Source organism: Amblyomma mixtum, chromosome 5, assembly GCF_055824585.1.
Source record: "Amblyomma mixtum isolate Tamu chromosome 5, ASM5582458v1, whole genome shotgun sequence".
Classification (NCBI taxonomy): domain Eukaryota; kingdom Metazoa; phylum Arthropoda; class Arachnida; order Ixodida; family Ixodidae; genus Amblyomma; species Amblyomma mixtum.
In genome coordinates, this window is record NC_143016.1 from 91,695,220 (window position 1) to 91,709,834 (window position 14,615).

The 14,615-nt window shown below is 46.4% G+C and overlaps 1 long non-coding RNA gene across 2 annotated transcripts; it reads left to right on the top strand.

Moving 5' to 3' along the window:
* Positions 1-487: 487 nt before the first annotated feature.
* LOC149343026 (uncharacterized) lies at positions 488-13,690 on the top strand. Of its 2 annotated transcripts, XR_016282691.1 has the most exons (4): positions 488-623; positions 9,749-9,835; positions 11,283-11,427; positions 11,520-13,690. It is a non-coding gene; the product is annotated as an uncharacterized LOC149343026 (long non-coding RNA). The 2 variants fall into 2 exon arrangements; XR_016282690.1 differs by lacking the exon at positions 11,520-13,690 and having other exon boundaries at positions 11,283-11,489.
* The last annotated feature ends 925 nt before the right edge of the window (positions 13,691-14,615 follow it).

Below are 14,615 nucleotides of genomic sequence, written 5' to 3' on the forward strand. Positions count from 1 at the left end.
AAGTATTTACGACCACATTGGCTCCGTATGTTCTTCCCAGCTACTATACTGGTCTGCTCGCCTAGTTTTCACTTGGTACTTAATAACTGCTCTCGTACTGAACTTCTCATGCATAGGATTCACCCTTGTGGTTCTTCATGCGTCACTCTTTACTCGGTTAGACTGTGCTGTCGGCGCATATACGCATGGACAGATGGGTCTGTGGCAGCAAACATTTGATATAGTGAATGTAGAGGTACGAAGCTCAGGCATGAAATTGGAACACGTAGCAGAAAGAGGAGAACAAAGGGCTAGCATACTAAATAACTGACACCGGCACTCAAAGCTATATTTTTTTTAGATGATAAGGAACGTCCACTAATTAAAAACCTCTATCTAAAGATAAAATTCCAAGTGTCATTTTGTTATGACAGAGTTGGTATAGCCGTAACAAGGTTACTTCCTTTATAAAGTAGTGGAGAATGAATAGGTTGCGGAGGTCTGTAAGCTCATCTTCACTGTAAACGATGCATTGGCGCCTTCTGTTAATATTCGTAACCCTGTATATTGTAACGCTGCCTGTCGCTTGTGCTTGGGGAAAAGCGAAGAATGACTTGCAGCAGGAGGCGCTAGATGCCTTCAAGGTAAGTACGGCTCTGTGGAAAATGTAAGACGCCACAGACTATCTGCGCTAAATTCCAGTGGCGTAGTGATATCTGCACTGATTTGGGAGGTAGCAGGGATTCCTTTTTTAAAGGAAATTTTACCCTAGGTATGTAAAATTGGAGGGGACACTTGAGCTCCGCCTTAAGGCTATTACACGATAGCTTTAATGAGTTCAGGCGCTTATGCGAACTATAGGTCGTTCTCGACGTTACATTCATAGGTCTCTGGGAGTCCCCATACAATCCCTAGCGTGATGACGCAACGGTTAGGTGATGTGCTACTGCCCTGCGATGACAGGTGCTGCCACCAGTGGAGCTTGTGCACCCTAGGTGGTTCTTTTCGAGCAGCCTCTCACGACTGCTCATTAATTTAATTGCCACCTGCTACTGCGGTCAGGTTGCTCACAGTTTATTTGTGACGCTGAGTGTGCCGCACGGCATAAAACGTGGTGTTAGTGACAAACGGTATAATACGTTACAAAAACGCATGAAGCCCGGTTGTGTGTAAAAAGTCACGTAAGCTTCGGGCGTAAATGTTTTTCGTTAGCCACACGTGAAAACTAGAGTCATTGTTTGCAGACAGACCTGCCTCTTGAAGAACTCGAGCGCGCACCAGCGAAGTTCCTGGGCATGTCCACAGTAGGTGGTGGACATTGGTATCTGAAGCGGGTGCTTCGCAGTGAGCGAATTTTTGCGGCGCAGGAATCTTGTCACTTTGCCACTGGTTGCGAAGTGCAGGCGCAGGGGCCACTCCGACACGCAACCGCCTCAGAGAGACCTCCTCCACCCGTGATAGGTTGGGGGGAACGGGGTAGGTACACGGGGGAATAAGAGCACGTGTACGCTGCCTGAGGGAGGCTGAAGGTGTTAGATGTGTCAGAAGTGGAGTTTGTGGAACGTCAGTCACACGAGACATCATGCCAGTTGCGATGCTATGGACATCTGTGAGAGCTTGAACATACTGGATGAGTATAGGCACCGGATAAGATTTACAAGCAGCATGTATGGCCTGTGAAACGCGAAGGGTACCACGGACTTTCTTTAGATGCTTCACAGCTTCTTGTGAATGGGTACATAGGATGCTCACAATTCTATGTGCAGGTTTTGATGACACCATAAGCTCACGTGACCTAGATGGACCAACTTGTTTGCTGCTCCGGACACTTTTCGCTGACAACACCGAAGCCGACAAAGGCGACGCCGGAGTTTCTAAAGAACGGGAGCCTTAATGCTTCCGCGCTAAAAATGATGGAGTCACTTACCATTTAAGAGTAATGTATAACTATAAACTAATTCAGTACTCGTTTAAGAGATGCCACCCGGTCCCTGTGACGGAGTGTCGATTACATATTGACGATTTCTACGAAAATGACGCCACGCTACGGCGGTGCCGCGAACTAGTCGTAAAACGATCTGCAGTGAGCGGAAGAATTTGCTTGCTTCTTTGTGATGCTTCCTCGGTGCATTTAGACGTTGTTGGCACAGTTTTCTTCCAAAAATACTGGCGATTTTCACGGCGTAGACGCCACACGAAGTGGGCCACGGGGCGATTCCGTCTACGGGAAACTCGCCGGGTTTCGCGGTCGCAAAATAAAACCTAAAAGTGAAGAAAAGGAATCGGCAAGAGACGAGTACATTTGGGAAAGTATGAACCAGTGGGCAAGAAGAAAAATAAAGCGATGAGGGAGGCCGAGTTAACTCCCCGGCAAGGAGTAAGTTGACACGCTACACTCGATCGGCAAATAACATATCCCTTGTGCAACCCTCACTGGCCATCGAACTCAGTATTCGCAAAGTCTCCATTCCTCGCGTACCCAAACTTAAAATCGTGGGCCTGATGCTACAAGAACATGGCTTCAATGGTGACGCAATTCAAAAACTTCAGGGAACCTCGCAGCAAGTTATGCGACTCGTTCGCCGCATTAGTAAACGCCACTCGGGCTTGAGGGAAAGCAATCCTCTCCGTTTAGTACAATCCCTTGTGATCAGCCGCATAGCTTACATATGCCCTTACCTACATCTCAAGTCAGCTGAGAAAGAGAAAGTGGAGGCCACAATCAGAAAAGGTGTAAAAGAGGCAGTTGAGCTACCCATGCACACAGCGCCTGAGAAAGTGTTAGGTCTCGGTCTTCATAACACCCCGAGTGAGATTATTGAAGCGGCCACCGTCTCCCAATACGAACGACTATCGGCCTTATCACCTGCCAGACACATTGTGTCCACACTAGGCATAACACACGAACGACAAGGCGGACCAACAACTACCGTCCCAAACATATACGACAGCTTCTGGTCATTCCTCCAATACCTCGGAACATGCACCCAGATTTCCGCGCTGAACGTCGTACAGAGAGAGCCAAATCGTTAGGGAAACGCTTTCTTAATAATATGTAGATAAAGCAGATTCCTCGGCTGACAAGATAGTAGCTGTGGTGACCACGGAACGTGGTACACTCATAACTGGGGGCTATACGCACTCAGCATCCGTATGTATTTTCCTCTGCATAACGCTTACTTTTGTGCCTACTTTTCTTTGTTTTTTTTTCTCCATATCAACAATACTATTTTGTACCGGCCCGCCGGACTTTTGTAATTTTTATGTTTCTTTGTCATGTAGTAGGGGGCTGAGGCCCCGTCAGGCAACATTGTGCCTTTAGCCTCAGCGCCTTCTAAGGCAAATGTCTAAGCAACAAATAAAAAGAAAAGAAAAAGAAAAGAAAGAAACACCCATTGTTCTAGCCATTGCGGGATCCTCGGCAGTAACCACTGTCAGAGACTCAAAATTGGGGATACGTAACTACACGTTGGGAAGAATCTCCCCACAAGCAGCTCGAATTGTGCAAAATTATGCCCCCATGGCGCATTCGCTTAATCTGGACGCCTTCTCATGCCTCCCTTGCTGGTAATGAGGCGGCTCATAACCTAGCTCGAGAAGTGTCCCGCCGAGCTTGGTCGTGCAGCCCGCACGCCCTATACTCCTGTAAGGACACGTTGTTTTCTTACAGAGAAATCCTGCAGCACTATACAGTCTTGCAGCGGATAAAACGCTCTCACCCAAGAAAATAAAACGCTCTCCAAACAACAGGCCAAATCCTGGCGTAAACTTCAAACTAACACCTATCCAAATCTCCAATTGTGTAGCGTCTATTCTCAAGGACTGTACTCGGAAAAATGCAAACTGGGTGATGAAACTGGAATTAGCGATAATGGCGCCAGAACACTTGCACACATCCTTGGAGGAAGAGTGCAGCGCGCACAATAGAGTTACTTCCAGTTAGGCGTAGCAGCCCTCGCAGGCAAGCGAAATTTCCGCGGCAATATATAATCGACTGATACTATGATGGCCAGTTGTATTACCATCGGGCGACGGGCTGTTGTGTTTTAAGCATGAAATGCTTTTAGCCCCCGTTGTCGGCAGTGTGGTGACGTCACGCCGAGACCGAGATCCACTCATCCGGGCATTGAAATCCACTCATCCGGGCACTGAAATCCACTCATCCGGGCACTGAAATCGAGTCATCCGGGCACTGAAATCGAGTCATCCGGGCACTGAAATCGAGTCATCCGGGCACTGAAATGGAGTCATCCGGGCACTGAAATCGAGTCATCCGGGCACTGAAATCGAGCCATCCGGGCACTGAATTCCAGTCATGCGGGCTCTGAAACGAGAACATCCGGGCACCGTACGAGACTTAACGAGATTTAACGAGACTCTCTAAGCCCTCCTACGCGACCGGCATGCAAGCAACGGTTGGTCTCCAAACGAGTCACAAAAAATAACTGCTGCCAGTGCCTTCTCAATGTTTATCAAGATATCAGTCGCGCTGTGCGTTTGATAATGCACGGAATTATAATTTCCGATTTCTAATAACGCCTGCAAAAAGCACATAAATGCCACGTACACTTCGTTGTCGTACGTGATCTCTTAGGGGCTTCGCGCATCGAAGCAAAGCTGCGCAGGTGCACAGGGGCCCGGGGGAGAAGCGCTGCGTTCAAAGGGCAAGGCATCGCGCCGAACGGGTGGTGGCGTTCCTCCCTTGCTTTACGGTGCGGTTCGGGTGTCCACCGAGATGGAAGAGAATTACTGCGCCGTTTCCTTTCCTCAAAAAACCAAATGGCAAGGCATCGCGCTGAACGGGTGGTGGCGTTCCTCCCTTCCTGTACGGTGCGGTTCGGGTGTCCACCGAGATGACATTAGGCCCGTAAACATTTCATGCTTACTCTACTCTCGGTTACGGGAGAGGCAGAGATTTTTAAGCATGAAATGCTTTTAGCTCCCGTTGTCGGCAGTGTGGTGACGTCACGCCGAGACCGAGAGCCATCATCCGGGCACTGAAATCCACTAATCCGTGCACTGAAATCCAGTCATCCGGGCACTGAAATCCACTCATCCGGGCACTGAAATGCACTCATCCGGGCACTGAAATCCACTCATCCGGGCACTGAATTCCAGTCATCCGGGCTCTAAAACGAGAACATCCGGGCACCGTACGAGACTTAACGAGATTTAACGAGACTCTCTAAGCCCTCCTACGCGACCGGCATGCAAGCGCCGGTTGGTCTCCAAACGAGACAAAAAATAACTGCTGCCAGTGCCTTCTCAATGTTTATCAAGATATCAGTGGAGCTGTGGGTTTGATAATGCACGGAATTATAATTTCCGATTTCTAATAACGCGTGCAAAAAGCACATAAATGCCATGTTACACTTCGTTGTCATACGTGATCCGGGCGAGAAGCGCTGCGTTCAAAGGGCAAGGCATCGCGCCGAACGGGTGGTGGCGTTCCTCCCTTCCTTTACGGTGCGGTTCGGGTGTCCACCGAGATGGCAGAGAATTACTGCGCCATTTCCTTTCCTCAAAAAACCTTGCGTTCAAATGGCAAGGCATCGCGATGAACGGGTGGTGGCGTTCCTCCCTTCCTGTATGGTGCGGTTCGGGTGTCCACCGAGATGACATTAGGCCCGTAAACATTTCATGCTTACTCTACTCTCGTTTACGGGAGAGGCAGATATTTTTTAAGCATGAAATGCTTTTAGCTCACGTTGTCGGCAGTGTGGTGACGTCACGCCGAGACCGAGAGCCATCATCCGGGCACTGAAATCCACTCATCCGGGCACTGAATTCCAGTCATCCGGGCACTGAAATCCACTCATCCGGGCACTGAATTCCAGTCATCCGGGCACTGAAATCCACTCATCCGGGCTCTGAAACGAGAACATCCGGGCACCGTACGAGACTTAACGAGATTTAACGAGACTCTCTAAGCCCTCCTACGCGACCGGCATGCAAGCGCCGGTTGGTCTCCAAAGGAGACAAAAAATAACTGCTGCCAGTGCCTTCTCAATGTTTATCAGGATATCAGTGGAGCTGTGGGTTTGATAATGCACGGAATTATAATTTCCGATTTCTAATAACGCGTGCAAAAAGCACATAAATGCCACGTTACACTTCGTTGTCATACGTGATCTCTTAGGGGCTTCGCGCATCGAAGCAAAGGCACACAGGGGCCCGGGGGAGAAGCGCTGCGTTCAAAGGGCAAGGCATCGCGCCGAACGGGTGGTGGCGTTCCTCCCTTCCTTTACGGTGCGGTTCGGGTGTCCACCGAGATGGCAGAGAATTACTGCGCCATTTCCTTTCCTCAAAAAACCTTGCGTTCAAATGGCAAGGCATCGCGCTGAACGGGTGGTGGCGTTCCTCCCTTCCTGTACGGTGCGGTTCGGGTGTCCACCGAGATGACATTAGGCCCGTAAACATTTCATGCTTACTCTACTCTCGTTTACGGGAGAGGAAGAGTTTTTTTTAAGCATGAAATGCTTTTAGCTCCCGTTGTCGGCAGTGTGGTGACGTCACGCCGAGACCGAGAGCCATCATCCGGGCACTGAAATCCTCTCATCCGGGCACAGAAATCCACTCATCCGGGCACTGAATTCCAGTCATCCGGGCACTGAATTCCAGTCATCCGGGCACTGAAATCCACTCATCCGGGCACTGAAATCCACTCATCCGGGCACTGAATTCCAGTCATCCGGGCTCTGAAACGAGAACATCCGGGCACCGTACGAGACTTAACGAGATTTAACGAGACTATCTAAGCCCTCCTACGCGACCGGCATACAAGCGCCGGTTGGTCTCCAAACGAGACAAAAAATAACTGCTGCCAGTGCCTTCTCAATGTTTATCAAGATATCAGTCGCTGTGCGTTCGATAATGCAAGGAATTATAATTTCCGATTTCTAATAACGCGTGCAAAAAGCACATAAATGCAACGATACAGTTCGTTGTCATACGTGATCTTTTAGGGGCTTCGCGCATCGAAGCAAAGCCGCGCAGGCGCACAGGGGCCCGGTGGAGAAGCGCTGCGTTCAAAGGGCAAGGCATCGCGCCGAACGGGTGGTGGCGTTCCTCCCTTCCTTTACGGTGCGGTTCGGGTGTCCACCGAGATGGCAGACAATTACTGCGCCATTTCCTTTCCTCAAAAAACCTTGCGTTCAAATGGCAAGGCATCGCGCTGAACGGTTGGTGGCGTTCCTCCCTTCCTGTACGGTGCGGTTCGGGTGTCCACCGAGATGACATTAGGCCCGTAAACATTTCATGCTTACTCTACTCTCGTTTACGGGAGAGGCAGAGATTTTTGTGTATTGCTGCTTTTTGTTCACTTTATTTTATTTCTTCTTCATGTTGCACAAAACTTGTCAAAACTTCAATCGATTACTAATATGCCCGTTCACCAAAACTCCTGGTGGTGGCGTTGACGGGGTCAGCGTTGTAATCAAAAATTCTCTGCCTCTCCCGTAAACGAGAGTAGAGTAAGCATGAAATGTTTACGGGCCTAATGTCATCTCGGTGGACACCCGAACCGCACCGTACAGGAAGGGAGGAACGCCACCACCCGTTCAGCGCGATGCCTTGCCATTTGAACGCAAGGTTTTTTGAGGAAAGGAAATGGCGCAGTAATTCTCTGCCATCTCGGTGGACACCCGAACCGCACCGTAAAGGAAGGGAGGAACGCCACCACCCGTTCGGCGCGATGCCTTGCCCTTTGAACGCAGCGCTTCTCCCCCGGATCACGTATGACAACGAAGTGTAACATGGCATTTATGTGCTTTTTGTACGCGTTATTAGAAATCGGAAATTATAATTCCGTGCATTATCAAACCCACAGCTCCACTGATATCTTGATAAACATTGAGAAGGCACTGGCAGCAGTTATTTTTTGTCTCGTTTGGAGACCAACCGGCGCTTGCATGCCGGTCGCGTAGGAGGGCTTAGATAGTCTCGTTAAATCTCGTTAAGTCTCGTACGGTGCCCGGATGTTCTCGTTTCAGAGCCCGGATGACTGGAATTCAGTGCCCGTATGAGTGGATTTCAATGCCCGGATGAGTGGATTTCAATGCCCGGATGAGTGGATTTTAATGCCCGGATGAGTGGATTTCAGTGCCCGGATGATGGCTCTCGGTCTCGGCGTGACGTCACCATACTGCCGACAACGGGGGCTAAAAGCATTTCATGCTTAAAATCAAAAACTGTCCCGGGCATGGCTCTGGCAGAGATCTCCTGCCAGAGCCATGCCCGTGAACCCGCCGCGGTGGCTCAGTGGTAAGGCGCTCGTCTACCGAGCCGGAGTACCCGGGTTCGAACCCGACCGCGGCGGCCGCGTTTCGATGGAGGCGAAACGCAAGAGGCGCCCGTGTGCTGTGCGATGTCAGTGCACGTTAAAGATCCCCAGGTGGTCGAAATTATTCCGGAGACCTCCACTACGGCACCTCTTTCTCTCTTTCTTCTTTCACTCCCACCTTCCTCCCTTCCCTTACGGCGCGGTTCAGGTGTCCGCCGAGATATGTGAGACAGTTACTGCGCCATTTCCTTTCCTCAAAAACCAATTTACATTTACATTTGCCATGCCCGTGATTTTTCCCTTACAACGCTGACCCCGTCAACGGAAGCACCGGTTGTTCTGATGAACGGACCTTTGACGTTAAAATTCACCGACAAGCAGCCTAAGGAGGACCGCCTAGGTCACGTGACAGCGCGACGTCATTATAGCTTTCCCATTGGACTGTAGAGAAACTGCTCAGCGTGGCAGGTGGTAGTTAAAGCACTGATTGGTGGCTAGAGCTTGCTCGAAAAGAGCAACCTGGGTCTCACAAGCCTCACCGGGGCAGCTGGTGCCATCGCTGGGCAATGCAGTATTTTTTTACTACCGCACCACTGCGCCAGGAGTACTATGCATGCTGTACGGGAGTACTATACATAGGAAATAACCGATTAAAGCTGTCGCGTACCTTTAAGGCACAGCTTAATTGTCCCCTCCAGCTTTTCGCAACTCGCGTGACCAGTAAAATTTTTACGACAGGTATCCGCTCGAGACAACAACGGTACAGAGTGGATTACAGTCTGTACAGGCTACAGGCTACAGGCCCTCTGTGTGTTAAGCATTCTGAACTCGGTCATGGCGTTAAGGAGAGACAGAAACCATTATAAACAGCAGTGAAAGCTTGTAACGGCTGCAGATGGTAAATTATCGCCAAAACAAAACATGTGTTATCAGGTTGGCCTTAAATGTGTATCTGATCACAGCTATGGCAAAATGCACCCATACGATATAATGTGATCTTTTTTCTTTCGTGTTAACGAAGCTGAATGTCAGAATAATTCCGAATGCTCAACTGGACCGATATTTCTGGGCTCGCAGCTCTCGATTCTTTTTCTCTATAAAAATTTGCATGTAAAAGAATATTCAGTAAGCAGATGTTGCATCGCAATTTGTGATGACGGGATTTTCAGAAAATGGCCTTATATCCACGGATTCTGGTACTGCCTGAAAGAACACCATTGTCGCTTGTAAAAATTTGCAATGCTTTGTATTGTCGTACAAAGCACAAACTTGAGAATATTCTGCCTTTTCAACAATAACTTAACTGTTCATTGGAAACCTGGACCGAAGTTTGATGGGTCTCTTTTCAAAATCGGTGGATGTAACCATTCATCTTTTTCTAGTAAGGTAGCACAGAGGCCATGAATATTAGTGTTTTGGTGGACTCTCGCTTATCTCGTCCTTTGGGCCTGGGTGGGAATAATGTAACTTGCGAACAACTTCTTGCAGCTGATGCCCGTTGTGAATCCGCTGAGTTACTTGACACGGATAACAAAAACTGCCTCGTGACGGTCCTTCCGTACAAGGAATTTCGTCGTAAGTGGACTGCGACCAGCTTCACGAAATAAGTGTCTTTACTGCATATAGATTGCGTTATGTGAGTGACAGAGCTACAAAATTGAGGTCAATCGGATAGAATTTCGTAACGAGCTGCAAAGAGTGCCTTGCTTGGAATGCTTGCTGCGTTTAGCTGATAAAAAAAATGTTTTCTAGTCTTTTCATTTTCCCCACAATATTCATCCCAATAATAGGCTGAAGCAGGTTTTAGTACCGGGAATGCAGGTTCCAATAAAATAAACGTTTTTAGTGGAATTTATGCTGTTTCTTCGCCGGTCAGTTCCTTAGGAAGCAGGAACTCCAGAGGAGTCATTAATTTCTGCCCACTTCCTTCGTGTGATGACATGCATCACGAATTAATTTTACTTGAACCTCAGAATGCGCGCTGGTGGTGTCCGAAGAGATCAATGACCACATTCCCCAAAGCTGCCTTGACTATTTGAAGGAAATGTGCTGGACGAAAAATATAGCCAGTGAAATGAGCAGCTACAGTGTTGTGCAAGGAGTCTCCGGAAATGCTACGAAGCGTTCTGGAAGCAATTTTCCAGCTTTTTGGCAGTGCGCTTTTTCTTTTTAGAGCGCTATGAATAACAAAACTCGATTGCCTTATGAATCCCACGTTAAGAAGAACCTTTTCATTTGTTTGAACAAAACCGGCAATATTTTCACTCAGACTCCAAACCTAGGCCAGTAAGAATGCTTCATAGAGTTGTTTAAAAAGTAGCCGCTTTCTGGAAAGTGGTTTTTTCTCAATCCAACAGCACTAAAACCACCACGCAGAACGTTACACATGGAGTATCAACCGAAATGAGTTTCAAAGCATCATCATCAATTACCGAAATACATATATGCGAGTGATTTAAAGAGGGATCAGGACGGCTTATTTGTCCTTTGATTTCTTCATTATGATATTTATTAAACAACTATTAGTCAGTAGACCGAAAGTGAAATATGTTTTTGAGAACGCGAAGATTTCTGGAGAAAATATTACATAGAAACAAGCCCTCTTTTCGCGCACAGCGCTGTTATGCAACTTTGCAACGGCGTACGAAAGTAGATACAGACCGTATGATCATTATTCTTAGGGCGCTTAGACTAAACGTCATAACGCGTATGTCAGAAAACGGCGGTAGTTTAAAGTGAACCTATATTATTGTTACTTTTTCGCCCTACTGTGCTGTACACCGCCTTCGTGTTGGGAAGTAGGTGATAATAGGGAAATCAGACTTTCGTACTGTCGATGAGAAAAGGGACAATGCAAAACGTTGTTAGTATTGCGAAGTATTTTATTACACTATGACATATTATAAAATGGAAGCAATACCACATGCGTAATTTTTTTTTTCAAAAAATGTCGCAAACGTCTCTCTAGAAAGAGACAAACTAATAAAAAATAACTTATGTAGTATTTTTTTTTCTCCTACAGAGTTATCACGGCTGAAAACTCAACCGGCACTGGCAGAAGCACCGATATGGAGGTTCAAAAGCGAAAAATACGCCACTGTATTATCGCAGGAAAAATGATGGGAATGCTTAAGGCACCATAAAAGCGGCACATAATCAATGGCAGAGTATATCTTCGCCCACTTCCTCTTCTTCTTCTTCTTCTCCACAATAAACATGGCACACTTCATACGTCTCTTCTGTGTCTTCTCCCATGTAGGTAGCCCAGATGCCGTGGACATCTTCCAGCCAACTGGTTCTAACCTGCTTGCCTGTGCCTTTCCCGGTTGCGCTTGCAAAGCACGACACCAGTGCCGTGGGCACATCAACATATGACGTCATAGCATTCGAGACCAATCAGCGACATCTGGGGCTAACACAGGTCGCGAAATCGCATGATGTGAAGTAGAGAGTGGGCATGTGTCAATTGCAACTAATTTCAATGAATTAATGTGGTGGTCATTATGAAACAGAAAAGACGCTCATCTGAGAGCACCAGAGGACAGTACGCAAGCAAAAGTTGATATGAATACCATTACTCTAATCGCTCATGAAAACTTTTTTACGCTTATTTTTCTTGACCTTAGTACACTGTGGTTTATTAGTATAAAGAGGAGGTATAAATTTATGAAAAACTATCTTAATGTGGTGCGCCCAAGAACTTCCCTAGCGGACAAAGAGTGAGTGGCAGAGCAAGGGGAGCCAGGAAGCGAATAAAGGTGAAATGCTCGTTTATATTCTAATCATTAGCACATGCAACTGCGGCAAATCTAGCCCCGCATGTCTATCGCGACAAATCGGGGGTAATTTTAGATATTTTGGCTTTTTTGCAACGTTCTTCTAATCCCCATTTCGTGTGCATTGAACTTGAAACATTTTTCAGCTTCATATAGGCATGTATGACAATTTTATGAGGACCTTGCATTGTTACTTCTAATGATGAATAACACCATTGCTTCTTTTCCACTCGTCCCCACGTTTAATGCACTTCGCCATTAAACTGGCTTTTTCGAAGCCATTAACAGCTTAAGTCTCCTCTCCACTTGTTAAAAATTGCCCAGTTCATTCACCAGCTGTGCATTCGTCACCATACCCAAGATCCGCATAATATTCACATGAATGTCCAGAGAAACCTTGACGCATTAGACGACCCGCCACTGGCTCAATTTTTCTCACATTCATTCTTATTATATGTATGCAAGTCACAAGCTCTGCTCCAGAAAATATGCACAGTAATTTCGCCGTGTTCACACCCCCTTCGCCGCAGGCCCATATCCTATGAGTGCAAGCCCTTTCTCAGAACGGAGCGCTTGCGATGGGACCGCGAAAGTGACTACCGCAAGGGGAATGAAAACCAATTTATTATAACCGAACAAGAAATGTACATACACACCTTCGGCTAATACAGGAGGAGGTCCAAAAGCCGTTGGTTGCGCAGGGGACCTCGTGCTAGAAGAGTGTATAAAAATTTAAAAACAAGGAGCGGGAAGATTTTTTTTGTTGTTACACAAAAGGATTTAAATATAAGGAAAAGTACAAGACAATGGCAACGATCAACCGAACACAATTCTTATAAAATGCATTAACAGAGGAAACAAAAGGAAGTACAAGCACCGTGAGCCGATTATAAGTTTAAAAATTAATTCGCGTAATTGAAGGGGAATACAAAAAATGCGTTTGAAAGCTTAGGTGCTAGGTGATTGCTTTTTATTATGCAAAAATATGGCACAAAAGTTCAGTGTGAATCTATCGCAATTAGTTTCAGGCTTCGGAAGTAAACTATTGTCGTGGCACGCGAACCTGGTGTTGAGGAAAGTGTATTCTTTTAATTAATGGAATGGCAAGTGATCCTTTTTAAACCTGTAGATGACAATTCCAAGAGAATAATGAACAGTTCTCTAAATTCCTAGAACATTACGGCCAAGCAGTAAGGACAAAGCACTGCATAAAAAGATGTTGAACAAAATTGTGCGTATGTCTTGATTCTGTAAGTGTAGTAGACGTGATAAGTGCGTACTGTAAGTCTTACCACAAGTAGTGAATGCTGTAGTTAATATGGCTATGGTTGAAAGCTTAGTACAGCGAGCAGAGCGTGTGCGAATTAAAATATTGGCTCACTACAGTCAGCACCCTTATGCCGTATGCGGTTTTTCTCGTAGGCAGTTAATACATCCGTCGAATATGAAATGACGGTGAAGTTCTTTTGCAATTACATTGCATGGTTAGTAGCAATAAGTATGTTAGAGTCGAGAGAGATACGCGAATACTCAGGAATAGTTTTTTGGCAGATGGGAATGTGACAAAGCTTCGTTTAGAGGCATTGTTATTCAGCACGAAATCTCTAGACCAGGTTAAGTTTGCAGCGTCACAATTCAGTTTACGTGATAGCGAATCTACGACATGGCAGACGCTAGTATGGTAGTGTCATCGGTGTATATTATATACATTCGGGAAAGATAAGACAGGATAGCAGATCATTATTATTAATTAGGAACAGATGCGGTGAAAGGATGATACCTTGACGTATGCCAATATTAGTCGTCTTGGGCGCACAGTACGTCGTAGAGATGCAAGACATTCCTAGCCATGATAAATTAAACATTGACTGCAGTGATAATATCATGATGTTGTAGAATCTAGTAGGCTTCTATTGAGATCAAGCAGATTTTAATAACAGTCGATGAAGATGATCGATTATGCTACCAATTATAATGTTCTTAAAATCTTACGGAAGCAAGGATTTGTTAAGCTCAATCTATGAAGTCTACTAGATGCACTGCCTGTCATGTCGGAGCGTCTGTGCTAACGAAATTGTTCGGATATCAAAATAGCAGCACCACCATGGTTATCGCCCCTCGATGACAGTATTCGGCTGAATAAAATAGAGAACAGTGCAAGTTTTTAACACGAGAGCACAGCCAGATTTCACTGATACATTATTGCAAAAATGGTGACGAATGGACGATAGAAAACTAGAGACCTGATTGAAATGTTTTCAGCGGCAACACGCATTTAAATAAATCAAAGAACGACATGACGCAAAAAGAAATAATTCAAGCTAAGAAGGTAAAAGTATGTCACCATTGCAAAAAGCACTACAATTACTTAGTAGGCGTGAGCAAGCTTATGAAAAAATGGAAAGATCAGGGTGAGTAGAGACACGGAACACGTGACTGTCACTATTTTTTGCGTGCTTTTAAAGGGCAGCTGTCCCTTCAGACAAAACGCCCCACTTTTTGTTCTTCGGGAATAGGCCTTTCGCGAGCAACTATTTATTAACTGTCGAGAGATAGGCATTCAAAAAATCTGCCTGTGC